At 39.5% G+C, this 12292-nt stretch overlaps 1 long non-coding RNA gene across 1 annotated transcript; it reads right to left on the bottom strand.

The window, feature by feature from the left end:
- Positions 1-3016: 3016 nt before the first annotated feature.
- LOC114609501 lies at positions 3017-11910 on the bottom strand. The gene is made up of 3 exons (XR_003709537.1): positions 11589-11910; positions 3429-3604; positions 3017-3052 (listed from the first exon to the last, which is right to left on the bottom strand). It is a non-coding gene; the product is annotated as an uncharacterized LOC114609501 (long non-coding RNA).
- Between the last annotated feature and the right edge of the window lie 382 nt (positions 11911-12292).

Raw genomic sequence — 12292 nt, forward strand, 5'->3', positions numbered from 1 at the left:
AGGAGGAGGAGGAAAAGGAGAAGAGGAAGGAGGAAAAGGAGAAGGAAGAGAATGAGAAGAAGGAAGAGAAGGAGGAGATGAAGGAAAAAGAGAAGGAGGAGAAGGAGAAGAAAGAGAAGGAGAAGGACAGGAGAAGGAGAAGGAGAGGAAGAGGAAGAAAAAGAAGAGGAAGAGGAAGAAGAAGTTTTTCTGTACAGGAAATAAGTGGGCCCAGAGGGTTTTCTACAGTGTAGGTAGCCCTTTTAGTGAAGGAGAAATTGGATGTTTATTCTGAAGGTCCAGATAAATTTGTCAGTGTGTTTCAGACTCTGACCCTGTCAACTGATCTGTCCTGGAAGAGAGAGATTTATTCTTGTTACTTTCTACACTGCTATAGATTATGAGGAGGCAGAGATGATTGCTAGGAATCAAGATAACAACTGCTCTACCTGTGGTGGGTTAAAATACTGAGAAAGAAATATGGATGAGAACAAAAGTCCTGAAGATTCCTATTGGGTGAATGAAAAAGAACATAATTAATTCACTTGTTTATGACAAAGTCAGAAAAATCACCAAAGGGAAATCTGGAAATTCTGTTCTTTTCAAGTACACTCAAGGAAGCTTTCTGTAAAGATGATAATACTGACCCTATAACTTTAGAAGCAAAAGCCTTAATGGGACAATATTTCATAACACAAAAATTACATTTTGGACCCAGGTCACTAATCCTGCTAGTGGGAATGACCTTCATTGTCTATAGAAATCAGAACCTAAAAGAGGAAAGACAATTAATTTAGAGACATGCCACAACCAAAAGAATGACAGCCATAATTGGGGTTGTCCTTAATGGAATACTCAAGTTCGAGCAAAGCCTGGACACTGGTAAAATACTTCAACAGACCTTCATTCAGCTCCTGTTATGTTTTCCAAGAACATAGGGAGAGTTAACGACCTCTAAGACTTTATGGCCCCAGGAAATGGATGACTAGGAAATCCCAGAGAGATTGTCATTGCTTCCACCAGAAAACCTCTTCATTGTCACTGATGAATCACAGTAAGCTCAGGATGTTATGAGTAAGCAAATTCATCTTCTATAGATATGAACTGTAATCATGGATAACAATGGGTCCAAAATTGTGAACGGAAGAGAAGATTAAAACAGAAGCCATAATCTCTCTAAATCAGCGGCTCTCAACCTGTGAGTTGCAACCCCTTTGAGGGGCTCAAACCCCATGTTCATGGGAGTAACATCAGATACCATACATAACAGATATTCACATTCTGATTCATAACCATAGAAAAATTACAGTTATGAGGAAGCAATGAGAATCATTTTATGGTTGGGGATCACCACAACATGAGGTAATATATAAAGAGGCCACAGGATTAGGAATCTTGAGAACCACTACTATAGAACAGTAGCAGAGATGCCCTCATTGCAAGGACTGTGAACAGGATGGTGGTGAGTCTTCTGAGAGAAGTAGGTCTTACTTACATGACAATCTTCAGTGGAAGTAAGCTTTAATGAACACATTATTATTATTATTATTATTATTATTATTATTATTATTATTTTGGATAGGTAGAAGATTTTTTTTCCAGTAGAACAGAGAGAGCTATGGAAGTAACAGACTTTACTAAATTTTCCCTCGGATACTTTTAATTCACAATAACCTAAGGAGTGTCTAAGGCATTAAATAGTATTTATATTCTTCTAAGATTCCTCAGCTTTCGAGAAAAGCCCAAGGAGCCAACAAAATATTAAAATGTGTACTAGACAAACTTTCCCAAGACTTCAAAAAAATGGTCACCTACATTCTTCATTGCCTTGGTGAATATACAAAACAGGCCTCTTGTGAGATACTTTTCAGGGAGCAATTATTTCCTGTTTGCTCTAGGTTTTTTTTTTTTCAAGAGAGTACAGTTCGAATTGGTCCACAGATGGACCTTCGGCAGTAGATGTCTGAATTTAAATGGCCAGACAAGTGAAGAGGAGTAGCGGGGACATGGACCAAGGAAAGGAGGAAGTCCATGCAAGGGCACAGTGGAAGTGCAATGCCTGCTAAATGATTAACCTTCCGGCTTCCTGCAAGGAACTGTGAGACTGACTCCCACCCAGCTACTTGAGGCAGTTTCATTGTGTAGGCAAAAAGGGAATTTAATTGTTGAATTCCAGGCTACATGTGTGCATCAGGGCCTGGCACTTGCAGTTTGCTTAACTGTATTGCATCCCTTTTAAATGGCACTAATCCCTGTTGCTTATATCTTTCTACTCAGAGAAGGGGTTATAAGAAGCCAGCATCAGCGGAGAACTGACCCTTACCAGAAGCCTATTTGCAAGGAGAACACAGGTTCAGTCCTTCTAGAAATCAACTAGCTACTGGCAATCAGCCCAAGGGGAAGAACAGGAAACAAATGTAAGATGAAGGCCCATTCTGAATCAACCCCAAAAGGTAACATCTTTCTTCCCACCAGGCACTTCCACTGTGTCCTCGCTTGGACTTTCTTCTTGGTCCATGCTCCTGCTATCCCTCTTCACTTTTCTAGCCATTTAAGCTCTAACATCTTCGGCAGAAGGTCCATCTCTGGACCAATTTGAATTCTATTCCTATAAAAATCTACTAATTGCTTCCCCCTCACTAAATAAAATCACAAAATTACTTCAGCTATTATTGGATTCTTAAGAAGATACTTGATACTACTGAAGGTCAGATAATTCAATCAAGTCAAAATATCTTAGAATCTTCCTTCCAGTTGGTACTAATCTGGTACACAGAGGGTGGCCTCATGGAGCCCCACCTGGAGGTCAGAACCCTAGCCTACTAACTGGATACCATATTGAACCCAACCTTGAGCAACTGAAAAACAAAACAAAAACAGAAAACAAACCAACAAACCAACCAACCAACCAACAAACAAACAAACCTGCCATGACCATGAGATTACTTAGAATCAAATTCAGGCTCAAGTAAACCCTTGTGGGAGTGGTCCTCCAAATGAAAGCGACTTAGACTTACTGCAGGACAAAAGGACATTGCTCATAATTCCAGGATGGATGCTTCTTTTTAAAAACCTGGAAAAGTACAACACAATGTCAAAAATATTTTCAGAGTAGTGGATACAACTGAGAGTCTACATATCAGTCTTTCAACTCTAAGTGGGTAAAGAAAATGCTGCTGGCATTCCCTAGGATCCTCCTCTCTCTTATTCTCTTGCTTATTCTAGGGCATGATAGTTGGATGGATGGATGGATAGATAGATAGATAGATAGATAGATAGATAGATAGATAGATGGTGTGTATATGTGTGTGTATGTGTGCATGTGTGTGTATGTGTGTATGCATGTGCGTGTGCATGTGCATGTCCATGTGCGCGTGCACGTGTGCATGTGCGTGTGCGTGTGCGTGTGCGTGTGCGTGTGTGTGTGTGTTTATGTATGTATGTAGTACCTTTTGGGGTTGATTCAGAATGGGCCTTCATCTTACATTTGTTTCCTGTTCTTCCCCTTGGGCTGATTGCCAGTAGCTAGTTGATTTCTAGAAGGACTGAACCTGTGTTCTCCTTGCAAATAGGCTTCTGGTAAGGGTCAGTTCTCCGCTGATGCTGGCTTCTTATAACCCCTTCTCTGAGTAGAAAGATATAAGCAACAGGGATTAGTGCCATTTAAAAGGGATGCAATACAGTTAAGCAAACTGCAAGTGCCAGGCCCTGATGCACACATGTAGCCTGGAATTCAACAATTAAATTCCCTTTTTGCCTACACAATGAAACTGCCTCAAGTAGCTGGGTGGGAGTCAGTCTCACAGTTCCTTGCAGGAAGCCGGAAGGTTAATCATTTAGCAGGCATTGCACTTCCACTGTGCCCTTGCATGGACTTCCTCCTTTCCTTGGACCATGTTCCTGCTACTCCTTTTCACTTGTCTGGCCATTTAAGCTCCATGACCATGAAAGAGACTGAATGGGATCAAATTCAAGCTCAAATAAAACACTTCTCTCTCTGATTCTCTTACTAGCTATCTTTCTATCCATCCATCCATCCATCCACCCACCCACCCACCCACCCGCTCATCATCTGCCTATCTATCTATCTATCTATCTATCTATCTATCTATCTATCTATCAACTTGGTTGACCATAGCCAAAGGAATACATCTCCTAGACCTGTGATTAACAGGCTGACAAGTTTTGTGTACACATTCCAATTGGGGTCTCAGATTAGGGACAGAATAAGAGAGATTTTCAGCCCTACTCAGCTCTACACCACTATTCAACATGAAGCTGTTACAAGAAGACTGACCTTCTGCCTTCAGCTTACCTAATGAATTCGGTGAAAGTCTCTCAGAGGGAAGTTGAGGCAGGCAAGAACAGGGAATAAGTTAGTGGCCTGGGACCCTATTTGGTTTTGTATTATGCATCCATCTCTTAAACTTGGTAGCCTAGCTCCCTCACCTGCATACACCTGTATTTCTAAACAATGCACAAAGGAATCTCTGACCCTATTAGTACTCTGTCTGCACTAGGTTACAGGTACACCCTCTCTGAACAAGATTAAAAATTTCTTCACTCACAACAACAATTAAATTTAGACAGTGTCTATTCAAGTGTATTTCTAATGTACCTAGTATAAAGAACAGAAAAAGGGAATATCAGGCCCAAACTGTTTTCAGAGGTTTACACAGTAAGGCAAACTGTCTCCTTCAAGTGAACTTTTAGGAAGAATACCATACTTACAGTTGCTGCCTTTGCATAATCAGACTTACATATAATTATAATCAGATGCATTATGGGAAGGAACATGTACAGCAAGAAAAAACATATTTGACCTACTTTATCAGTCAAAACACAGAACCTCACAAGATATTCTCCAGTGTGTCCAGACCTGCTTTGTTTTATACTTCCTGACTTCTCTTATTTATGGGGCCCACTGTCAATCTTAAGGGTGTATTACTATCGAACCTGTAGCATTGCTTCAATCAGAATAAATTTACATTGTTTCATTGCAAATCTTGTGAGTCCTTATTGTCAGTTAATTTCTGGATAAGAGACCATGGAAACAACCCTAAGTATAACCAAGGTTAACAAGAGGACATCTTGGAGTCAGTTCTTTCCTTTCACCATGGGTGGGGGGGTCCCAGTGATCAAATTCTAGTCAGTATGCTCTGATGGATAGTCTTAATGCAGTAATCACATAGATTATTCTGATTAAACCCAGGGGATGGTACAAAGTGTCATAAATCTTGCAAAGAGACTGGAGGAGTGTGTGTGTGTGTGTGTGTGTGTGTGTGTGTGTGTGTGTGAGAGAGAGAGAGAGAGAGAGAGAGAGAGAGAGAGAGAGAGATCTGAGAACTAATTTAATAAAAAATTAAAACAAACAATGAAACAAATAAAAAGTATCTTATCGTGAACAAATTTCAAACATTGGTCAGTCTCTTTTGGGCCTTAGGCTTGGTACACCCAATCTGTGTTAGGAATGAATCCTAGTGAAACAGTCACTAAAAGCAATGTCTCATCATGATAAATGCCCACTCTTGTGACTCGATGTTTATCAGCCTCTTCAATCTTCACCCCTTGTACTTAGGTTTTCAGTGTTCTTTTAGCTAATAACTTAATTAATTAATTAATTAATTAATTTACATTCCGATCACAGCTTCCCTCCCTTCTCTCTTCCCAGGCCCTCCCTCTCCCCTCTTGTTCTGCTCAGAAAAGGAGAGGCCTCCCAGGGACATCAACCTGCCTTGGCATATCAACTTGCAGTAGGAAGAGGTGCATCCTCTCCCATCTAGGCTAGACAAGGCAACCTAGTCAAAGGAAAGGGATCCAATGGCCGTCAACAGAGTCAGAGACAGCCCTTGCTCCTCTGTTAGGGATCTCACAGGAAGACTCAGTTGCACAACCGTTGTATAAGTGCAGAGGTCCCAGGTCTGTCCCATGCATGCTCTCTGGTTGGTGATTTAGTCTCTGTGAGACCCTATGGGTCCAGGTTAGTTGCTTCTGGAGATCTCCCTGTGGTATCCTTGACCTCCCTGACTTCCTTAATCCTTCCTCTTTATCTCCCACAGGATTCCCCAAGCTCCACCTAATGTTCTGCTGTGGGTCTCAGCAACAGCTGAGTTGCTGGGTGGAGCCTCCTAGATGACAGTTATCCTAGGCTCCTGTCTGCAAGTACAGCAGAATATCATTAATAGTGTCAGGAGTGGGCTCCCTCCCATGGCATGGGTCTCTAGCTTGACTTGTACTTGGTTGTCCACTTCCTCCAATTCCACCTCCACCTCCACCTCCACCACTGTACATCCTGGCGGTCCTAATCTCTCCACCAGAAGTCCTGATGTAGAGCCTGAGTACAGGAGATAGTCTTTTAGGTTTCATATCACTATTGCTAGGACTCTTAGCTAGGGTCACCCTCATAGATTCCTGGGAGTTTCTATTTTTCTAGGTTTCTAGCTGATCCCAGAGATGCTCCCCCCATTCCAGTTCTTTCTAAGCAAACAACTTTTTAAGACAGGTTAACAAGAATCCATCCCCTCGATATAGATTGAATTACTCTCAGATTTTTCTATCTACTGGTCCTTCACTCTGCTCATTCTGTTTAAATCTGAAGCTATGTGTTCCTATTCCTTCCTCTTCAGGAGCTCCATTAAGACCTGCCTTGATGGTAACCATGTGCCCCACTTATAACTTTTCTTTTTGTTACCACCAAAGGTTTTCTGCACAATATAAACAATAAGAGATTAATTATAATCAGTGTATACCGGTGAGACAAGAAGAACCATAGTGGCAGAGAGAAACAATGGAGAAGAAGAATGAAGGTTTTTTTTGAGTTTTTTATTAATCATTGTTTTTGTTTACATTTCAAATGATATCCCCCTTCCTGGCTACCCCTCCACAAATCCCCCATTCCATTCCCCTTTTCTCCCCCTTCCCTTTGCCTCTATGAGGGTGCTCCTTTTCCCTCTCACCCACTCCTGCCTTACTGTCCTAGCATCCCCTTATGCTGGGGCATCAAGCCTCCACAAGACCAAGGGTCTCCCCTCCCACTGATGTCAGATAAGGCCATCCTATGCTACATATGTATTGTTTTTAAAAAGGATGATTTTTTTTACTTAAATAAATGAATAACTTTTACAGAGTGCAAAAGAGAAAGTATAAATGAATTCGTCTATAAAATTTTAAATAAAACGTTTATATCAAATATTATGTGGTTGCAGTGCTGTTATTGGCTTTTCTCTATTGAAATGATGACATTTTCTTAGATTAGTCATGTTTTCTTTATAAGACAAGGTAAAAGACTTTCTTTACCTTATTAGTAATCACTCAAGAAGTTAAACATTTGGGTTCTAACAGAATAATTTTCCATGTTCAGTATTGATTTGACCATGTTCTTGATTATTACAGAAATAAGATCTTCATTTTAAATATCAGGAGAGTCCCTCAAATGAAGTATCACCTATATCTTCTTTAAATATACTCTGTCCCCTTTTAGGGATTAAATTTAGGTATTTACATATCATATGCACATACTGTTGTAGAATTAGCCCTTAATCCTTAAAACTATTTCGGCGCCACTTCGGTTAAATAGGAAATCATATTTGGCTTCTGAGTACCGCCTTCCTATTCAATTGTGGTCAGGTTATCTGAAAGCTTTGTGTGTTTTATACTCCCCAAATAAAATGCTAAATGAGATCATTAGCTTTGCCAAGAAAAAAAAATATACATCTAAAGTTGAGTGAAGCAAATACGATTACAGCAGACTACCGTGAGAAGAAATCAACAAAGTCTAATCCAGAGATCTCCAGTAAGGAAAATGTAAATGGATCTTTGATAAGCAGAGGTCCTGGGGTCAATGGCAGGAAAGTGATGGAGACAGAGTAATAAAAGTTTGTGTGTAGTTTTATGGAACCTTGATGAGAATTTCAATAGGCTATGAGAGAATGGAATAGTCTCCAGTGTCAGAGTTTTTACCTTAGAAGGACTGTTTGGCATGCTGACAAAATCAGTGATGTGTGCTTTTAGTTATCACAAACGAAAAAATGGAAATATTAAGGAAACTTGATATATTAACTAAAGAAGCAGCAGCTAAAACCAAGGCTGTCCATTTCTCAGGAGTCTAGGTGTGCTGGATGGACCTTTCTGATTGTCCAGCCACTAGCACGTCTCCTTAAGATTTCTGATGCTCTTGGTGGTGTTCTATAGTACCTGGGCAAACTCTCTTAGGAAGCACTTCAAATGGAAATATTTAGTGGTAAGGATAGTGGCCTGTCTAGAAGAAAATAGGGCCCAGTCATAGCCTTCCGCAGCAACGATTCTCTATAAGTCCAGAACAACACATTGGGATTTATCTGCTCAAAACAAACAGAAAACACAGGATACAACAAATAGATACAAAGTGGTTCAAGTCTTACAGGAAGGAGAAGAGAGAGAGAAAGAAGAAGGTTAACTTAGAGATATAGAGATATTTAGAGAAGTAATTGGATATTTAAAGCAGTTGATCAGAAACCTTGGTTGAAGGCTGGCAATTTGTGCAAAGAACAGAAAATTTGATGAGGGGTGACAATTTGTACAAGGTATAAGAACCGAGTCTAGTTTGTAATTTGAGACCCAAATTAACATGTTCATAGTGGAAGAGGAAACCAATTAAATCTCTGCTAAACATAGCTTGCATATCCAACAGTCACATGCAGTTTACAAGAGATACAAAGAAGTTGGAACACAAGTGCACAGGACTAGACTCTGATGATCCAGAAGACTGGCCCACTGTCCTCTGAAACATGCATGTCTTCCTAAAGTCTCTCCCACTTTTTGATCAGAGATAAGAATTTTTCTTGACCCCTCAGTCAGGGATTTGTTTGATTTTGTTGGGCTTGTCTTAGCTATCCACACAAGTGTCACAAGAATGGCAAGTTTCAGGAGGATTTTCTTACATTTGCTCTTCTGGAAAATGCAGCAGAGAATCTGAAACTTCTCAAAGCTTCTGTGGGTAAGAAGTCAAGCTAAACGCTCACCACGGTATGTGGCTTGGATAACATGTTGTGATGGTAGGGATTCTATTTTCCTCAGGATCCCAAAGAGACTTTGACTCCTGAGCCTGATGGGAAGCTATTTCCTTCCTCACCTGTATGGCTGAAGGCCCTGAAAGCCAGAAACCAGGCAAGATTCCCTGACATAGTCAACCATAGTTCTTAAAGTAGTATAGTCAAATTTTATGAAATAAGAGTCATTCTCAAATACTTGGTTAAATTACCTGTGTTTCCAATTATGTCCCATTAGCAAGAACATGACACACTTCTACTGAATCTAGAAACAAACACCTCCTTAGTAATGAAAATGAGAAAACTCAGGAAGAATTTCTGAAATTTGAGAGGGTGAGGAGGAGAAAGAAAATTTTCACATCTGTTTATAAGAGATGAGCACAGTCTAGGGAAATATTTTGAGTGACAAATAGCTAGAGCCAAAGATATTCCTTTCACACAGAAAATAGAGGATCAAAGCACAAATACCCTTGCAGAGAAATCCTGTAGCCACTCATCAGCCAATCTGTCCTCCATGATTAATTCTTGTTCTACTTCATCTTGGATGAGCAGTCATGGGCCTACAGTATCTTTTCAACTATAGAGATATGGCAATCTCAGCTCTTACATTGCTATGACCCATAATTATTTAAGAAGCACCATCAGAGGCTTCTGGCATGGTCATTTTCTGAGTATCTGAGATAGTTCTATTTTGTTGCTGATAAAGCTCCCTGCCCTGTACCTAATTTGCTGGTAATGGTTGGGAGGTGTCAGAGCATAACACAATCAACTAGAAAAGACAGAGTTAAAATGTCTGTGGTTGCCATTACTTAAAAAGTTTGAAAAGTAAAAGACCCTATGAAAGTTAACTTCAAAATAATGCAATTGATGGAGAAATTTATCTGGCACTTAAAGTCAATTCAAAAGTTTTAGGCTAAATATACATGCATGGAAAGATTAATTCTATTTTTCAAAGAAGAGTGCATATGGCATCTAACTTATGAAATAGATAAGCATAATTTTCACAGAAAAAGATTTCAGATGTAATAGTCATGAGCCATCATATGTCATAAATATCAAGCATGTAGTTAACATATACCAAGAGTATATATATCAAACAAATATATTAAGCATATCTGCAAAAGGAAGAAAAACCCAAAAGAAATAATCTATGCTTGCCTTGCTGACAACTCAGAAGAGCTCATTGCAGTTAAAAATCCATCAAATCAAATTACTTCTATTAGCTAAAGATTCACCTGAAGCATGTGAGTTTGAGTTTTAAAACATCTTATTAAAATCTTTATAATAATACTTGCTTTTACATTGGTCATATAAAAACTCTGATTTCTTAATTTTTATAGGCTTTCATTTAGCTCCAAGCCATTCCAAAAATGAGCTCCTTTAAGGGATTTTATAATTGTTGTAATACCATCTGGATGTAAGAAAATATTGCACAAACACTGTTCTTACAGGCACACACATGCATGCATGTATACATACATATATTGACAGAGACATAAATAGTTTAACATCTTCCTATTTTAAATTTAGTCATAGTTGAAGCATTATCACAGAAACATAAACTTTATTGCTTTGTAGAAAAGAATGGAACCTCATTGCCTGCTTTTTTTTCATTTTTACAAAGATTATGGCTTTTGGCAGATGGGTAAATTGAGGCTTAATATAAAAGCCGAAGCTTTCTCATTATTATTGGTGTTGTACAGCTTTGTGTTGACCTTTGACCTGATGTTTAATTCTGTGAAGCTTGTGGGCTAAAGCAAGGAGAAAGAGGGGAGAGACAGTGGCTATTATCTGATGTCGCTCAGGCCTGCTCTTGTGACTACACATTTAGTTTGCTTTTACCTAGACTTTTTAGCCTCATACTGTTGCTGTTGGTGTCCCTAAGCTCACACAGAGCCACCAGTAATGGGAGAGAGACTTACAAGAGAGCATAAGAAATTAACTGACAAAGTGAGATCTGGCAATTGAAGGCAAAGAAGTAGAGTGGGTAGAGGTATAGAAGTTGAGAAGATTGAAGGACTTAAGCCAGATAAGTAAAGACAGAGGAGGATAGAAAAGTTGGAGTGAGAATAGGTTATAGGAGTGTCTTAGGATAAGAGACAATGGGGAAGAAAGATGATCTCTGAGGGAAAGATGGTCTCTGATGCTGCCTCTGAAAAACGTTTTGAAGGAATGACATGGTTTCCATCTGCACCAAATAAGTGAATGGGGGAAAGGCTGTATGCTACTTGGATGAGTTCTCAGGAGTATGAAATCAAGCAGCCTCACAGAATGAGACAGTTTAGGAAGATCCCAGCTTCTCTCAAGAGCATATACTGAAGTCTGGGGTATGTGGGGTAATGGATGACTGAAAGATTACCTAGACAGTGAAAGAATTGCCTGCTAGTGCTAGGAGCTTTGGACCTGAAACTGATGTATGATTTCCTCAGAAGGATTCACAAAGTTTAATCGTATATTTACAAATGCAGAAGGATTTAGAGAAACAGTAGAAAAGATAAAATTAAGGAAAAACAAGTAGACTTAGAGAAATACAAAAAATATCTAGAAAACTAGGCTACTGGAGTTGGGAGGGTAGAGACTCACCATTTTCGATTTTGCTTTCCAAGTCAGGTTTCAAAGAGTTCAATAAGGTAGCATCATCACTTGGGTGAAGAGAAAGGGATGGAAGTCAGCATACTGTCCAAGTCACAGTAAGTTGTAGAAAAAAGACAGTTGAGGGGCAGTCAGAATTTTGTTCAAGTTATGGCATCATTACCACTATAGTAAACCGTCTAATCTGGACACGAACATGGAAACATTTTATTAAGAAGTCTACTGCAATAGGAAGAGGGGAGAATCATCTCACAAAGACTCTTAAAGCTTAAATCACAAATGTCTCATGGAAAGAATGGGCGAGCAACGTTTTATACATACACAGACTCTTGATTTCTTAAAGAAGTAAGGAAGTGAGAGGTGGAGGTGAGGGTGTTTCTAAAGCTCAGGAAATACCACCAAATTCTCAGATAAGAGGTAAGTATTGACAGGAACTGTTGGTTTGTGGTTTGCATGCACAGGAAGAAGCTTCACTTTAGCTGGCTAAACAAAGAATGGGAAAAGTACAGAACGATGAGTGGTTGGTGTCTAGTGATCCTTAGCAAACCAACTGATACTTGTGTCAAGTACAACATTTGATTAGCTTCATTAGCCCCCAAAATTAGTCACATCTCTGAAAGGCCCCTCGAAAATCATGAAGGCTTTTTTCCTTTCACTGGAAAAGGAGTTAGAAATAGTGCTGGTTATTTGAAGTG

This window comes from Grammomys surdaster, unplaced genomic scaffold, assembly GCF_004785775.1.
Source record: "Grammomys surdaster isolate TR1022 unplaced genomic scaffold, NIH_TR_1.0 125974, whole genome shotgun sequence".
Taxonomy (NCBI): domain Eukaryota; kingdom Metazoa; phylum Chordata; class Mammalia; order Rodentia; family Muridae; genus Grammomys; species Grammomys surdaster.